Raw genomic sequence first — 15368 nt, 5'->3', positions numbered from 1 at the left:
GGCGGCGTCAACATAAAGTGTTTGTTAATGTCAAGGAAATGTCATGAAGATAACAACAAGGATTGAGGATTTGACCACATTTGGCTGGTTTTCCAAAATTGGTGACCATCTTGCATTGACTGTCAGACATTCAACAATCGAGGAACAGACCCCGATCCATTTTGGATGCCCAATTATCAATGTAGTCTATTCTACGAAGCAGGAAGGGAAACCATTCAAACCACATGACAGACAAACCATACAGGAACAATTAGGAAATGGGGTATGAAGAACAAAAACAATTTCAACTACTTCATGAAATCAAAGACGCTATTGTTTCTAAAATGTACGTTTCATACACATATAATAAAAAACAGACGTCCGTTTGTATTGATTTTCGAAAATTTGTATTGACTACCCTTATAAAGGGTTTACGAATAGTTTGTAATTCATTTATTAATCAGGTTGTGAACACTTTATAAATCATTAATAAGCTTTTATAAGACATGAGATAAACAGGGCGACTGTGACCGGTTGCTTGCCAAATAGTGAACCCACATTTATCTGTACTGCTAAGCCTTATTAGAAATGGTAGTAACTTATTAAAAATGGTGATGTGTTTTACACTTTACAATAAGGCTCCCTTTTGGCAACTATAAATGTTAGTAACTCGTAAATAAATGGTCATAAAGAGATGCCAAGAAACATCAAGATGGAAGGGGGGGGAATCAACTCAGTGAACAACAGATACCAAGGATGCTGGCTGATGAAGAAGACGAAGTAAGCTAGGTAGCCAATATAAGACTTAGCAGTACAGATAAATGTGGGCTCACTATTTGGCAAGATTACTAAGTCTTATATTGGCTACTTAGCTTACTTCGTCTTCTTCATCAGCCAGCATCCTTGGTATCTGTTGCTCACTGAGTTGATTCTCGCTAAGTAGCCAATATAAGGCTTAGTCATCTTGCCAAATAGTGAGCCTGTGTTGATGTATAGAACTGGTTTATAAATTGTTCTTAATGATTAATAAAGTGTTTACAACCTAATTCATAACCTACTTATAAACCCTTTATGAATCCTTTATAAGGGTAGTCTTATTGTAAGGATACTACAAGATGTGGTAAATCTTCCAAGTGCAATGCTATGACTCTATTGAATGCATCGCCATGTTTTTTTTCACCATTTCCAGATGTTATTCGTGGCTTATCGTCTCAGAATAAATGGGATTGAGATGAGATCTGAACAGAGGAATGCCACACATCATTTGGTAAATTAAAGTTAGAACAACAGTTAGTTTAAGACATTTACCGGAGGAGTAATTACAATCAGGGACGAACTGAACCACACAGAGAACACATGCTTTCATCCTGCACCGTGATGTCTTTGTGCCGCTTTTAATGAAGAAAAGTATAAAATAAAATGGTATTATTAAGCGAGAAATTGTGTTAATGTGTGCAACAGAAAGAAGATTGTTTGCATGTGTGTTGTGTACTTTCATATCTGATGAAGGGATAAACTCAAATGTACTATAGCTACCAGATGTTGTTCTTATTTTTTACTTCCACTCCTTATCTCCTCTACACAAAAGCCCATTGACTTTTTTTACCTTTTTCAAATCTCTCTCTGCCTCTACGACTTATTTCCTTCCCTTCTCTCTGTTTGCATTTCTTCCTCACCTCTCCATCAGGTGAACGTGAATATTCATTTGTTCGCGTTTCATTATTAACCTCAGTCTTTCATCTTGCCCTCACCTCTTACAACTTATTTTGTTGTTTTTCATTATCTGAGCCAGTGGTAGCATGTAGAGGTTAAAGAGAAGAGGCCCCAGGATGGAGCCTTGAGGAACCCCACATGTCATATTTGTCAACTCAGATGTGCATTTACCTATAGAAACCAAGTTGTTTCTGTACTTTAAGTAGGATTCAAACCAATTTAGGACTGGTGCCGAAAGTTCAGTTCAGTGCAAATGAGAGAGCGACTGATACGCTGCTCTAAAACAAAAGCTATAAAAAGCAGTAATTATTTCATCTGAAGCTCATTACGGATATTATCGATGCTGGGAATCCTTTGCCAGAAATAACATTTATATAATAGTAATTTTCCGTATTATGTGTGAGGTAACGCCTGGATTAGGTTGATTTGAGGGTCGTTGGTGTTGAAAGCGTTCAGGACTTTCTTTGACATTACAGATGTGTTTGCATCGTGAGCCCCTTGTTTGTTTCTGTTTAGGCAACATAAGCACTTTAGATAAGAAAGATTATAGTTTCAGTAGACTGTTTATATTGTAAACATGTCCTGTCGCCTTTAACTTGAGTTTAAATCAGGCCATGGGAGGCTGTGGCTCAGTGGTTGGTGTGCTAGACTTGGAATCAGGGGGTAGCAAGTTCGAGTCCCAGCATGTCGTTGTGTCCCTGAGACACTTCACCCCAAATTGCTCCTGTGGGGATTGTCCACAGTACTGAATGTATGTAAGTCGCTTTGGATAAAAGCGTCTAACAAATGACATCTAATGTAATGCCTTAGTTGCTTTTAGTGAATTGTAGGTAAAATAAATCAGCGTAAGTGAACATTTTGGGATTTGGTAAATACTTGTATTACACATATTACTCCATGATCATGATAAGACATTTAAATAAGGGAAACATTCATGTCTATAAAACCTATTTTCTGTAAGACTTAGTAGTTTAAGATTCATTTTCTAGGAGACATATAGAATATTTTGTCCTTATGAGGCAATTTTGAAGGAGTTTCAATTTATATATTGATCTATATTTCTCAAAGATTACATACAGTTGAATAAAAGACATAAACAGCATCCTTATTCATATTAACACCATCATTAAGTTAACACTCAATGGAACCATTTCGTTTTTTTTAATGGTGATACAATGATTATACACGACAATTTCTCCACTTCTTAGTCCAAAAATGACCCTTAAACTTAAGAAACTGTCGTAATCTCTTAGTAGGAAGTCACACAGAGTACTTTGTTCTCTGGGGAAACGGATTTCCCAGCATTCACCATGTTTTCCCAGTTCCAAACACTTCCTCTTGCTGCCCTGGAGGCTTTTACTGCTTCGTTGATGACGTACAATACGTTGACACTCAGCTCTTTATACAGACTCTGCATCAGAGTAAAGATAAACCACTGGAGCAGAAACTGTGATATTATCCTTTTTCCCCATCAGCACTTAAAGTCTTCTTTTGCTTTCTGGTCGTTTTGACTTAGCTCTATTCTGATTTTTCGGGTTTTACCTTTCCTGTAGTGTGTGTTATATACGTGTTAGTGCATGAAAATGGTCTACCCTGTGAGTTTCTCTCCAACACTCCAACATAGTGACATCAATCTGTATCACTTTTGCTTCTATTGGCGAGCGCTCCATCACATTGTACGTGATAGGCTAAGGGGCGGGACATCTCTAAGCAGTTGACCAATCCCAACAGAGCCGGCAAGCTAACCAATCAGAGCAGACTGGGCTCTGGTTTCAGACAGAGGGTGAAAAGAGGTGCTGCAGCACAGGCAGTATGAGAAAAATAAAGAGCTTTTTGAACATTAAAGCATGGAGACATGTCCCAGTAGAGACACTACATACTGATATACACCTGAACATCAGCAGGAGAGGACTCTTTAAAGTAGAGACACTACATACTGATATACACCTGAACATCAGCAGGAGAGGACTCTTTAAAGTAGAGACACTACATACTGATATACACCTGAACATCAGCAGGAGAGGACTCTTTAAAGTAGAGACACTACATACTGATATACACCTGAACATCAGCAGGAGAGGACTCTTTAAAGTAGAGACACTACATACTGATATACACCTGAACATCAGCAGGAGAGGACTCTTTAAAGTAGAGACACTACATACTGATATACACCTGAACATCAGCAGGAGAGGACTCTTTAAAGTAGAGACACTACATACTGATATACACCTGAACATCAGCAGGAGAGGACTCTTTAAAGTAGAGACACTACATACTGATATACACCTGAACATCAGCAGGAGACGACTCTTTAAAGTAGAGACACTACATACTGATATACACCTGAACATCAGCAGGAGAGGACTCTTTAAAGTAGAGACACTACATACTGATATACACCTGAACATCAGCAGGAGAGGACTCTTTAAAGTAGAGGACACTACATACTGATATACACCTGAACATCAGCAGGAGAGGACTCTTTTAAAGTAGAGAGACACTACATACTGATATACACCTGAACATCAGCAGGAGAGGACTCTTTAAAGTAAGAGACACTACATACTGATATACACCTGAACATCAGCAGGAGACGACTCTTTAAAGTAGAGACACTACATACTGATATACACCTGAACATCAGCAGGAGAGGACTCTTTAAAGTAGAGACACTACATACTGATATACACCTGAACATCAGCAGGAGACGACTCTTTAAAGTAGAGACACTACATACTGATATACACCTGAACATCAGCAGGAGAGGACTCTTTAAAGTAGAGACACGACATACTGATATACACCTGAACATCAGCAGGAGAGGACTCTTTAAAGTAGAGACACTACATACTGATATACACCTGAACATCAGCAGGAGACGACTCTTTAAAGTAGAGACACTACATACTGATATACACCTGAACATCAGCAGGAGACGACTCTTTAAAGTAGAGACACTACATACTGATATACACCTGAACATCAGCAGGAGAGGACTCTTTAAAGTAGAGACACTACATACTGATATACACCTGAACATCAGCAGGAGACGACTCTTTAAAGTAGAGACACTACATACTGATATACACCTGAACATCAGCAGGAGAGGACTCTTTAAAGTAGAGACACGACATACTGATATACACCTGAACATCAGCAGGAGAGGACTCTTTAAAGTAGAGACACTACATACTGATATACACCTGAACATCAGCAGGAGACGACTCTTTAAAGTAGAGACACTACATACTGATATACACCTGAAAATAAGAACAATAGGGCCGAGATAAAGTTTCCCAGTTTACATTACATTAATTCAAATGTTATTTTGAGACTATTTAAGTCAATACTTTTTTTGTTAATAAATTACATTTTTTGACTGAAAACCTTCGGCTGCTTATTGCTCTGGATTGCGTGTCGTCAACCCCGCTCTATAGTGATTTCTCAAATTCATTATGTTTTTTTCAGTTTTTCACATAAATAATGTGCTCAATTCCTGCCGTGGCGCCCTGATTGTCTCTAATGAAGGAACATTATTCAGCTCCACGTTTTGTTTTCATTCATTAATCAGGAGCCGCGGTCGGCCTCGTTAGGAAAAACACATCAACGCTGAGCCTCCAAAGCATTAGTGTGGAAAGGTGCTTACTCATTCAGGCCAACAATGACGACACACACAAGCACGTAAACAGCAGGGAGCACAGGTCCCTTGGCAGAGCTAAAGAAGCAGTATCGTGTCACTACTAAACTTGTAAACACACACACACACACACACACACACACACACACACACACACACACACACACACACACACACACACACACACACACACACACACACACACACACACACACACACACACACACACACACACACACACACACACACACACACACAGGGCAGTAGGTATGTGGGGTGATGCCAAAACACCTATGTATATGTGTAGTGTGTATATGGTAGATTTCAAAGGATGTTCCAACAACAAAAGCAAGAAATTCTGACTTGTATTAAGTGTTTCCCTAAATGTTCATGTGTCACAACTATCCTGATCTACTTCCACTCAGTATAAGCAACCGTTAATCTGTAAACAACTCTTATAAACTACATTTTTGGCAAGATATGTGACATTTTAGCTTTAGGGAGCGTGAGATCCAAGATTCCTGCGTAAACTTTCCTAATAACGATTTTATGCACTCACTTTATTTTAACCAAGAGCGCACCTAGAGGTCCAAAAGCTTTTAAAAGACATCTGCTGCAGACAGACATAAACAAATACATCTTGTTTCACATCCAAGAAAACACTTTGTGGGAATGAATGAACCTTTTCTAAGTGTTCTAACTTCAAAATGTATCTTGAACTCTTACCATTGTTTCTTTAGTGTTGATCCAGAAATGCTTTAAATTCAGTGACATTTAGCACCATAAATCACTAATGTCACTAAAGTATTCTCTGCTGCACAGCCTGAACACTGCAGGCTATATTTCTGTAGAGCTCAGTTTCAGACTTGCACTTCAAACCTCCTCCATTCACTTCTTTTTGACAGTGAATGCAACACATGGCAGCTGTAAGAACCACACAGCAGACAGATAACACCTGCATTTAAGTGCACTTCACACACACATACAAACACACACTCACACACTGTACCTGTGTTGGGGTGTCACTTCCTCTTTAAAAATTAAAATCCCCTCAAATCAGTCGTTGCAAATTCCTCAGGTTTGTTTATCCAGAATTTGTTCAGACACTCAAATGCATCTCTGAGCTGAATGAGAGCAGCAGCAGCTCTGAGTGAGTGAGAGAAAGAGGGAGGGAGGTAGATTAAGAGAGAGTAGGAGGAGGAGGGGGAGGGGGAGGAGGAGCATACTGACTTTATTTCCAGGAGCTGAGAACATAAACACAAGAGAGAGGGAAGGAAGGGAACGTTGGACAGGAGAAGGGAAAAGGAGAGAAGGAGGCAGAAAGATGTGAGGAGTGGGAACAGGTTGAAGGGAAGGGTACAAGACTTAGGAAGGGAGAAGTTGAGGTGTGAGGATGCTGTAAAGAATGGAAGAAAGGATCTGAAAGGTGGAAGTATAAGAGGGATAGATAGAGGAATGAAAGGAAGGAGAAAGGGAGCAAGAAAAGGAAGTAAGGAGGCCAAAAAAGGAAATGGATGAGAGGGTGAAAGACAAGGTAAAGAAGGAAATAGGAGACATGAAAATTAGGATTGTGGGAAGGAAGAAGAGAAAGGTATAAGGAGGTAGAAACAAGAGGAGATAGGAAGGAAGGAAGGAAGGAGGAATAGGTTGGGAGGGAGAGAATAGAGGATGAGAATGAAGGAGAGGAGGGCAGAAGAAAAGGAGGCCAAAAGGTTTGTAAGGAGGGAGGGATGAAAGGAGGGAGGGAAGGTGAGTGGGGTGAGGATTAAAACAAAGGGATGAAGGCTCTATAAAAAGGACAGACAGAAGGAGGAGGACACACACTAGACTGGGAGAATACATGTCTCTTTCTTTGCCCTTTTTTCGGAACGCACCATCAACATATTCTAGTTTGCCTTTGCTTCGGCCTCAAATCTGCAGCATCATACTACAGTACAATTAACTGGATTACTGAACCTCTCAAAACATCTGCTTTTAGGAAGATAACCCAAATCCAAAAACACAACTTTAAAGCAAGATTCATTTTTTCTTTGAAGTAGTTCAAGCTGATAAAAAAACATCTAACATGTCACTTTAAAACATTTGAAAAGTGGGTGAAATAAGAATTAGAGATTAGATTAGATAGAACTTTATATATAATGTGTTGTGCAGCTTTGTTTTTGTCTCTCGTGATAGAAATATTTGCCATGTAGCCGCTAAATGCTTTAAATACGTTTAGCTGTCAGCTGATAATGCTCTGTACACAACTTCCACATTTCACAGTCACTCTTTTGTGAAATACCTTCAGGGAACATTTCATCAAAAACCTGTCATCATGCATCCTAGAGAAACACAACTAAGACCCTCACATGACCTTTAGACCTGTTTCAACGCTCCTTTAACGTTATAGGCTGTTGATTACACACACACACACACACACACACACACACACACACACACACACACACACACACACACACACACACACACACACACACACACACACACACACACACACACACACACACACACACACACACACACACACACACACACACACACACACACACACACACACACACACACACACACACACACACACACACACACACACACACACACACACACACACACACACACACACACACACACACACACACACACACACACACACACACACACACACACACACACACACACACACACACACACACACACACACACACACACACACACACACACACACACACCATTTAAATCCCAGGCTGTAACTCTGATTCCTTTCATCAGCTGTGCAGAGATCAGAGATCAGCGAGTGTGTGTGTGTGTGTGTGTGGAAAGCCTGGAAAATGTCTGTCAGCACTCCAGCTGTGGCGCCCAAAACAACAGCAGCTGAAACGGACAACCCCCTGGAGGAGTTCAGATTACACGACCCTGATTATCTGATGATAGCGGGCGCTAACAAGAGCGATAAACAGAGTGCTGCAGGAGAAGGTTTACAAATGCCAAAGTCAATTCCAACACACACACACACACACACACATACACACACACACTTATCACCTCTGCTTTCAAGCGCTGGTTCATTAACAAGGACCTTTCTTTTTTTTATTAAATCAATGCTAAGGTGATAAATGTGTGTCGGAGTTTACTGTTTCTTTGGAGTTGCAAGAGGTTAGGATGTTTCCTTTTAATTATTCAAGTATAAAAGAAAACGGAAAAGCAAGTAGAAGAGAGAGAGGACTAGAGCTACACGATTTAAAGACTAGACCCAATTGCAATTATTTTCGACTGATACTGCAATTGCGATATGATTCACGCTATCGACAAGATTGATCATTTTCATATCGTTATGTCATTATCATTGGAATATATATATATATGATCACAAAATGTCATTTGTAGACCAGGATATCTCTTCATCTCCACAATACTTCACTAACATATATTTAAAACCAGCATTTCATCCTTAACAAATATTGTGCTTCCTTCAATTTGAATATTGCGCCAGTACATATCGGGATTTTGCCATTTTGATTAAATTACAATTAATTGTGCAGCCATGGTGAAGACTAAAACAAAACCAAATGAGAACAACATTAAAATAACAGCAAAGAAATATTGGTGATTTATAAATTTCAACTGACTTTGTTTTGCCACTGAATTTTTAAGTTTTGAGTACTTTTTCCACAACTGATAGGAAAAGCAGGGCAGATTGTGATGCTGCGTCATCATGTGCTTATACAGTAGAAGTAGTCTTGACCTTTGACCCCTGCCCTTTCATCTCTCTGATATCACACGCCAGTCACCATCTTTCCGGTTCCTTCCTCACATCTTTGATCCTCCTCACTTCCTGTAAACCGCCGCCATACGTGTGCAGTTCAAAAGTTGTGAAGAGTGACATTACATGGCTGTGTGTCTCATGTCCTCAAATCTGTGTGTGCTGACTCTGACTGTCTGCTTCAAAACAGGATGGATGAGACACACACACACACACACTCTGAGGGATTAGCCTTTCCTGGAGGTGGTGTGTGTGTGTGATGGGAGGAGCCGTGCGCTTTGGAAATAAACTTAATTTTCCTGCAGTCATGGGAATTTGACCCTTTTATCCCAACATGCTTACACACACATTCACTACGATGAAAATACTTGTTCTTCTCTTACGTTTTAATTACATTCTCTCTCATCTGTGGTTAAGGGGCAAATAAGAAAATCATTTCTATATTTAGAGCCCCAAGATATTCTGGTTTGAGGTTTGGTTTTTGCGATGCCCGGGAACTCCGATGGTTCCTTAATAGGGAAAAGACCCCGATGTTGAATTAATGATTTCTAAACACCGGCTTGGTAACCCAAACAATGGCTCCGTCCACATAAACCCAGTCAGAGGAGGATGTGGAGCTCGTAAAACAGAAACACACACCGATAAAACACAGAAAAATGCCACACACACACACACACACCATATATACATCACTTCAGGGGACATTACATTGACTTACATGCATTTCCTGGAGACTTATCCTAACCTTAACCAACACATGCCTAACCCTTACCCAATGGGGACCTCCATTATGTCCCCATAAGGGAGGCGAGTCCCCATACGTGACTGTGTAAACAGATGTAGGTCCCCACAAGTATAGTAATGCTAGGACACACACACACACACACACACACACACACTCTCTCTCTCTCTCTTTTGGAGCAGGATATCCATGTCAGGGTTGCACTTCAATGACTACACTGCCCCCTTCAGTCTAAACGGTGTACTACAAGACAAATCACTCGTTCATTACAACGTGAGTTAGAGCAGAGAATAGATAAAAAACACAGATTTAAATTACCCATTTTAGGTTTTTAAATAAATCTCAGTGCCCTTTGACCTCAAGATCCTTTACCTAAGTAAAAGTATGTATAGCACACTGTGAAAACACTCTCCTAGAAGTCAAAGTACTTGCATTTAAAACCTTACTTCTGTAAAAGTATTAGCAAAATGATCTTAAAGTACTCAAGGTTTTAGTTTTTATCGTGCAGTAAAATGTTCCCCGTCAGTGTTTTACCATTTTGTGTTGTATTCATATTACTGATTATTTAATGTGTATGTTAACATTCCCTAATTTAGCTTAAGCTTGTGCTAATTTGAACTTCTTGAGTCTACAGTACATCGTATACAATGAAATTATCATATGTAGCTTTTTTGCTAAAAACTGAACTTTTAAAAAGGTCAAATGTTTAAAGCAAGTTAAAAAGCACAAAGCTAATAAGCGTGTTAAGAAGTGTGTAATTAAGTGTATTTAGTTTCACTCCACCCCTAGTTTATGGTGTGTTTCCAGTTTGTGTAAATGAGCCGAGACACCAACTGAAAAACAGATTATATTCTCCGTTTGTCCTCTACAATAACGTCACGCAGCGAAGTGAATCCTGCACAGACTTGTTGAGAAAGTCATGAATAATCAATGAGGAACATGAAGGCAAGAGTTCACTCTTAGTACAATGGATGTTAAGCTCCGTATCCTTCAAAAATAAAAAGGATAATCTGACTACAAATTCAATGTTCTGTAATGTATCCTTACAAATCTACACCATAGTTTTTCGTTAACTGAAGAAGTGCAATGGAGACAGAGACTCACAGAGACCAGACTACATTTAGTTTATTTAAATCCCAATTCAAAATGAGTGAGGAATCAGCTCTGCCAACTCTGACACAATTGTGCACCTTATGACCCACTTTCTGTCTGCAATGCCTGTGTTTGTTTTATTTAGTTTGGTTGGTTGGTTGGTTGGTTGGTTGGTTAATTCATTATCCCCTTAGTTAGTCTGTTAATTAGTCACTTAGGCCCCGGCTCCACGAGGACAAATATGGCAAAACGCATCGGAGAAACGCAAATGCAACCGCAAAAAACCTTCCGTCCCCACGCAATATACACCGGATTGTGTCAAGCTCCACGAGACGGCTCCGTTTACATCCAAACGCTGGAAAAGCTGCAGTACATATGCCGAACCTGTACGTGGCGCTGTAACTTCCTCCACAAAAGCAGCAACTTCCTCCACAAAAGCAGCGAAGAAGAATGGTTGTCATGGCTGCACTTCTGTGTATTCTCCGGGGTGGGGGCCGACAGAACCGGGCAGAGTTTTTCGCCGGTCAGCGTGTGTTAAAGTTTAAATCTTCCGGACAAAATTATAAAAGTGCCGGTGAAAGGTCTTCATTGTTATTTATTGAGCTTTAAAACAAATGAATAACGACGATATAATGATATATAATCATCAAATACACGGAGCCTGTCTCTTTTTCCTCTCTTCTCACAGCGTCAGTGTCTGTCTCATGCAGCAGCTGATCCAGTAATGATGACTCGACAGTAAAAATAAACATATTTATAACTAGTTTAGGTAGTTTGAGAGGTAATTAAAATAGCTAAGGGTGATGATCTGACTTGAAGTGTGTGTTTTGCTCCCGCTGCATCACAGCGGCAGGAGCTGCGTGTCTCCGTCCTGTCAGATTAGACTTCACTCGCGTTTATGTCCATATCGAGATAAAGATAAATAATCTGAATTCAAGGAGGAGCTCCTGTAGATGTTGCACAAAGAACTGTAGCATGGTCAGTAGCAACTGGAGCACGATAGCAACCCTGCGGGGGAGAGGCGGGGCTATGAAAACGAATGACCGTATAGGCGACTCCACGGCCCCGTTGGACCCACCAGAGCGCTCCGTTCCCAGATCTATCCACCTTTGGACCCGTTGTCGTTTGCGGGGTCTGTTTCTACGTTTCCCTTACGGCGTCGTCGAGCTTAGAGGGCTATACGCATGAGAAATATGCGGATTCAACCCGTTTTCGTCCTCGTGGAGCCGGGGCCTTAGTTAGTCCTTTAGTCAGTTAGTTATTTTTGTAAATTGTCAACATAATTTTTTTATTATTTCCCCTAAATATAGGCAACTGCGCTGTGATAATTCAGTATGACTATAGTTTATGGACAGAACAATGGACAGTTTCAACCAAAAATGCTAGTTTGTTTTAGGTTGATTTACAAAAACCTGTCCAGGGACTACAGCTGAAAAATAGAAAGGTTTATTAATGTGCACTGTCCCTGTTAAATAAATGAAAAAACTAAAAATGGGATCAGTGTTTCTTCTCAAAACAGGAGTAGATTAAACTAATAGATAGATTAATTAATTCCTCCACTTTGCTCACACTCACAGACAGACATTTAATCTGCAGGTCTGGACTTGACACGTGAAGCAAAACCATATTGTTCCACACACACACTCACAGTTATATATAGTCATGCATAGTAGCGAGACACACGCAGTAAATGCTTCCTTCTTGGCTATAAAGTTCCCTGGATCACTTTTTCTCAGGCTCCTACGTGACTGAGCGTACAGCCAAGTTCTGAAACACTCGATCAAGCGTGTCCAAAAACACACTCACAGGAGAGGAGAAAGAGCTCTAGATAGATAGTCGTTGTTTTTGCAAAGATGTTATGCCGAGTGATCATATATTCGGCTATTAAAAAGTCTTCGGATAACATTTTATGGCTTGTGGCTCAAAGTGCACAATGATTTCCTGTACTTAATCTCACAGTTACTTGCCGATGAAGAGCTGTTACCTTCAAGCTTTATTCTGCAGGCAGATAAGAGTGGATGTGTCAAGAGTTCATTTTCATCAGAAGTCAGGAGCGTGTCAGGAGATAAGGAGTTATTGGTTCCTAAATGACGTTCAGACAGGGTGCGTAACGGCCACAAGACATAGGAAGAAGGGAGATGTTGAAAGGACGTCTGATAGAGATGTCCCGATCCGATCACGTGATCGGGGATCGGAGCCGATCACGTGATTTTCAAAAGATCGGAATCGGGGGGGGGAAATTGGAGATCGGGAATTTATTTTTTTTTTATTATTTTTTATTTTTTATTTAATGTTACAAAACAAAAATGACCATGTTCACGTCTTAAAGTCATCCTGAGGCCTTAGTTTTGGTTTAAAATTACACAACATCATGTATGTGTTGCTTCTTTGGGCTTGTTTTCATAGACCTGGTTGCTTATTTCTCTCAAATCTGGCAACAGAGTGGGCGCAGTGTCTAATAGTAGCAGTAAGCTAACGAGAGGCTACGTTCAGCTGGTGCCTCGGGAGTCGGGACAGAGAAAATGTCAGGAGTTTGGAAGTATTATAAAATTGAAAACGAAGGCAGTGTAACAGCCAGATGCAATGTTTGCAAGGCGGAGGTTCTGCATGGTGGAAAGAACAGAGCTACGTTCAACACGACCAATCTAATACGCCACCTGAGAAACAAACACCAACAACAACACGACGAGTACACAGCGGCCACTCGGGTAACGGCACTGAAACAACCAACACTTTCAGAGACTTTTAAAAGGAAAGAGAAACTGCCCCAGAACAGTGAAAAGGCCAAAAAAATAACAGCCAAGATAGCTGAATTCATCGCGTTGGATGACCAGCCGTTATCTGTTACCTTTTTTTTCTCTTAATGCATTGCATAAAGATCGGATCGGGAAAAATCGGTATCGGCAGATTGTCAAAATCAAATGATCGGAATCGGATCGGGAGCAAAAAAAGGTGATCGGGACATCCCTAACGTCTGATAATATTCCATCTAATTCTTTAAATACATATATCTAAGTAATTGAATCATAAAAGGATAAGCTTTGTTTTCTTGGTGTTTAGTTCATCTGAAATTGTCATTGCTAACTACCTTGCTAACCAATAAGTACAGTTCATTGCGTTTGAGTGTGTTAAACATGACTTAATCATAATTCTTTATAGGAAATCATTTTTAAAATGTCACAATGTCCCCTCTTTTCCCAGCTTCTTTGGGTGTCTCTCGCTAAAATATCGGCCATAAGAAAGGAAATACAGATACCTGACCTAACGTCTGATAATATTCCATAACATTCTTTAAATACATATAGCCAATTGAATCATAAAAGACACGCTTAGTATTTTTGGTGTTTAGTTCATCTGAAATTGTCATTGTTAACTACCTTACTTACAAGATGTTTATTCCCTTTAAGTGTGTTAAACATTACTTAAAGTGGACCTATCATGCTATATTATAATAATATAGTGTAGGGCCATACCTATATAAGGCATAATTATACTTTTTTTTTCTTCAAAATACCAAACAGATCATGCATTTTAGTCATGCCTCATTTTGCACTTTTTTAGCCCTGTTTTTGCAAGGGCTGATTCTGTGAGAACAGCACCACCTACAGGCCTGGCATATGTACTACATCGTCTCCAGCGCTTTTGAACGGCAATGGCCGTGGCTGTCTCCTCCTGATTGGTGGAGTTGGCCCAATAGCCGTAGCGCCACCGTCCTGACGTCAGGACAGTGTTCAAATCTGGATCAGTTTTTATCAGATCCGTTGCAGCCCCTTTTTTAGAGATTTGGGTATGGAGGAAAATAGAGAGGGTTGTGTTTTCTGACACTTGGTGAGTTCCCTGGAACACCGGGGACACATATTCATGTAGAAAAGACGTACAAAAGTGCATTTTGCATGATAGGTCCCCTTTAATCAAAATTATTTTTCTTCTATTTTTGCTAATAATGTTCCCTCTCTTCCCAGCTTCTTTGGGTGTCTCTCGCTAAAATATCCCCTTACATTTCACTCTATTTCTTCCCATCATCCTTCGGTGTGTGTTTCTCTCACTCCGTTTGTTTCCCCGGAGGATTTTTAGGAAAAGGAGAGGAGGAAATGCCAGCGCCGACAGAGGAAACAAGATTCCAGCGTGGATATCGATAACAAGTCTCTCTCTCTTCTCTAAACAGGACGTTCACATCCACACCCATCATCATCATCATCATCATCGAGCTCATCACCACCATCACTGTGACGGATTCATCCCCCCTCCTCAAAACATCCTCTGCTCTTATTTTAGAGTATGTTTGTTGTTGTGGTTAATACGCAGCAAGTATTCAATAACTTCCTGAAAGAGGAAGTTGTATTAAAGTTTAGTCTGAGATGACGTCAGCCTGAGACAAAACTGTTTAAGTTTCAACCAAGAAGCTTCATGACAAATATTCTAATTACTTATAAAAAAGGGAT

General features: G+C 40.1%; 1 protein-coding gene across 3 annotated transcripts in view; it reads right to left on the bottom strand.

Moving 5' to 3' along the window:
- The window catches only part of arhgap36 (Rho GTPase activating protein 36), a 75059-nt gene that overhangs the window by 45815 nt on the left and 13876 nt on the right, over positions 1–15368 (bottom strand). Inside the window, exon 1 of one of the 3 annotated variants that reach the window (XM_034149971.1) lies at positions 6342–6467. The exons of the other annotated variants lie outside the window; for them this stretch is intronic. The gene's annotated coding sequence lies outside the window, so the exon portion shown is untranslated. Of the gene's footprint in view, positions 1–6341; positions 6468–15368 lie in introns of those variants that run through there. 3 annotated transcript variants of the gene reach the window in all.

Source organism: Trematomus bernacchii, unplaced genomic scaffold, assembly GCF_902827165.1.
Source record: "Trematomus bernacchii unplaced genomic scaffold, fTreBer1.1, whole genome shotgun sequence".
NCBI classification, from domain to species: domain Eukaryota; kingdom Metazoa; phylum Chordata; class Actinopteri; order Perciformes; family Nototheniidae; genus Trematomus; species Trematomus bernacchii.
The sequence above is the reverse complement of the archived record's forward strand: the minus strand, read 5'-3'. Positions and strand labels throughout refer to the sequence as shown.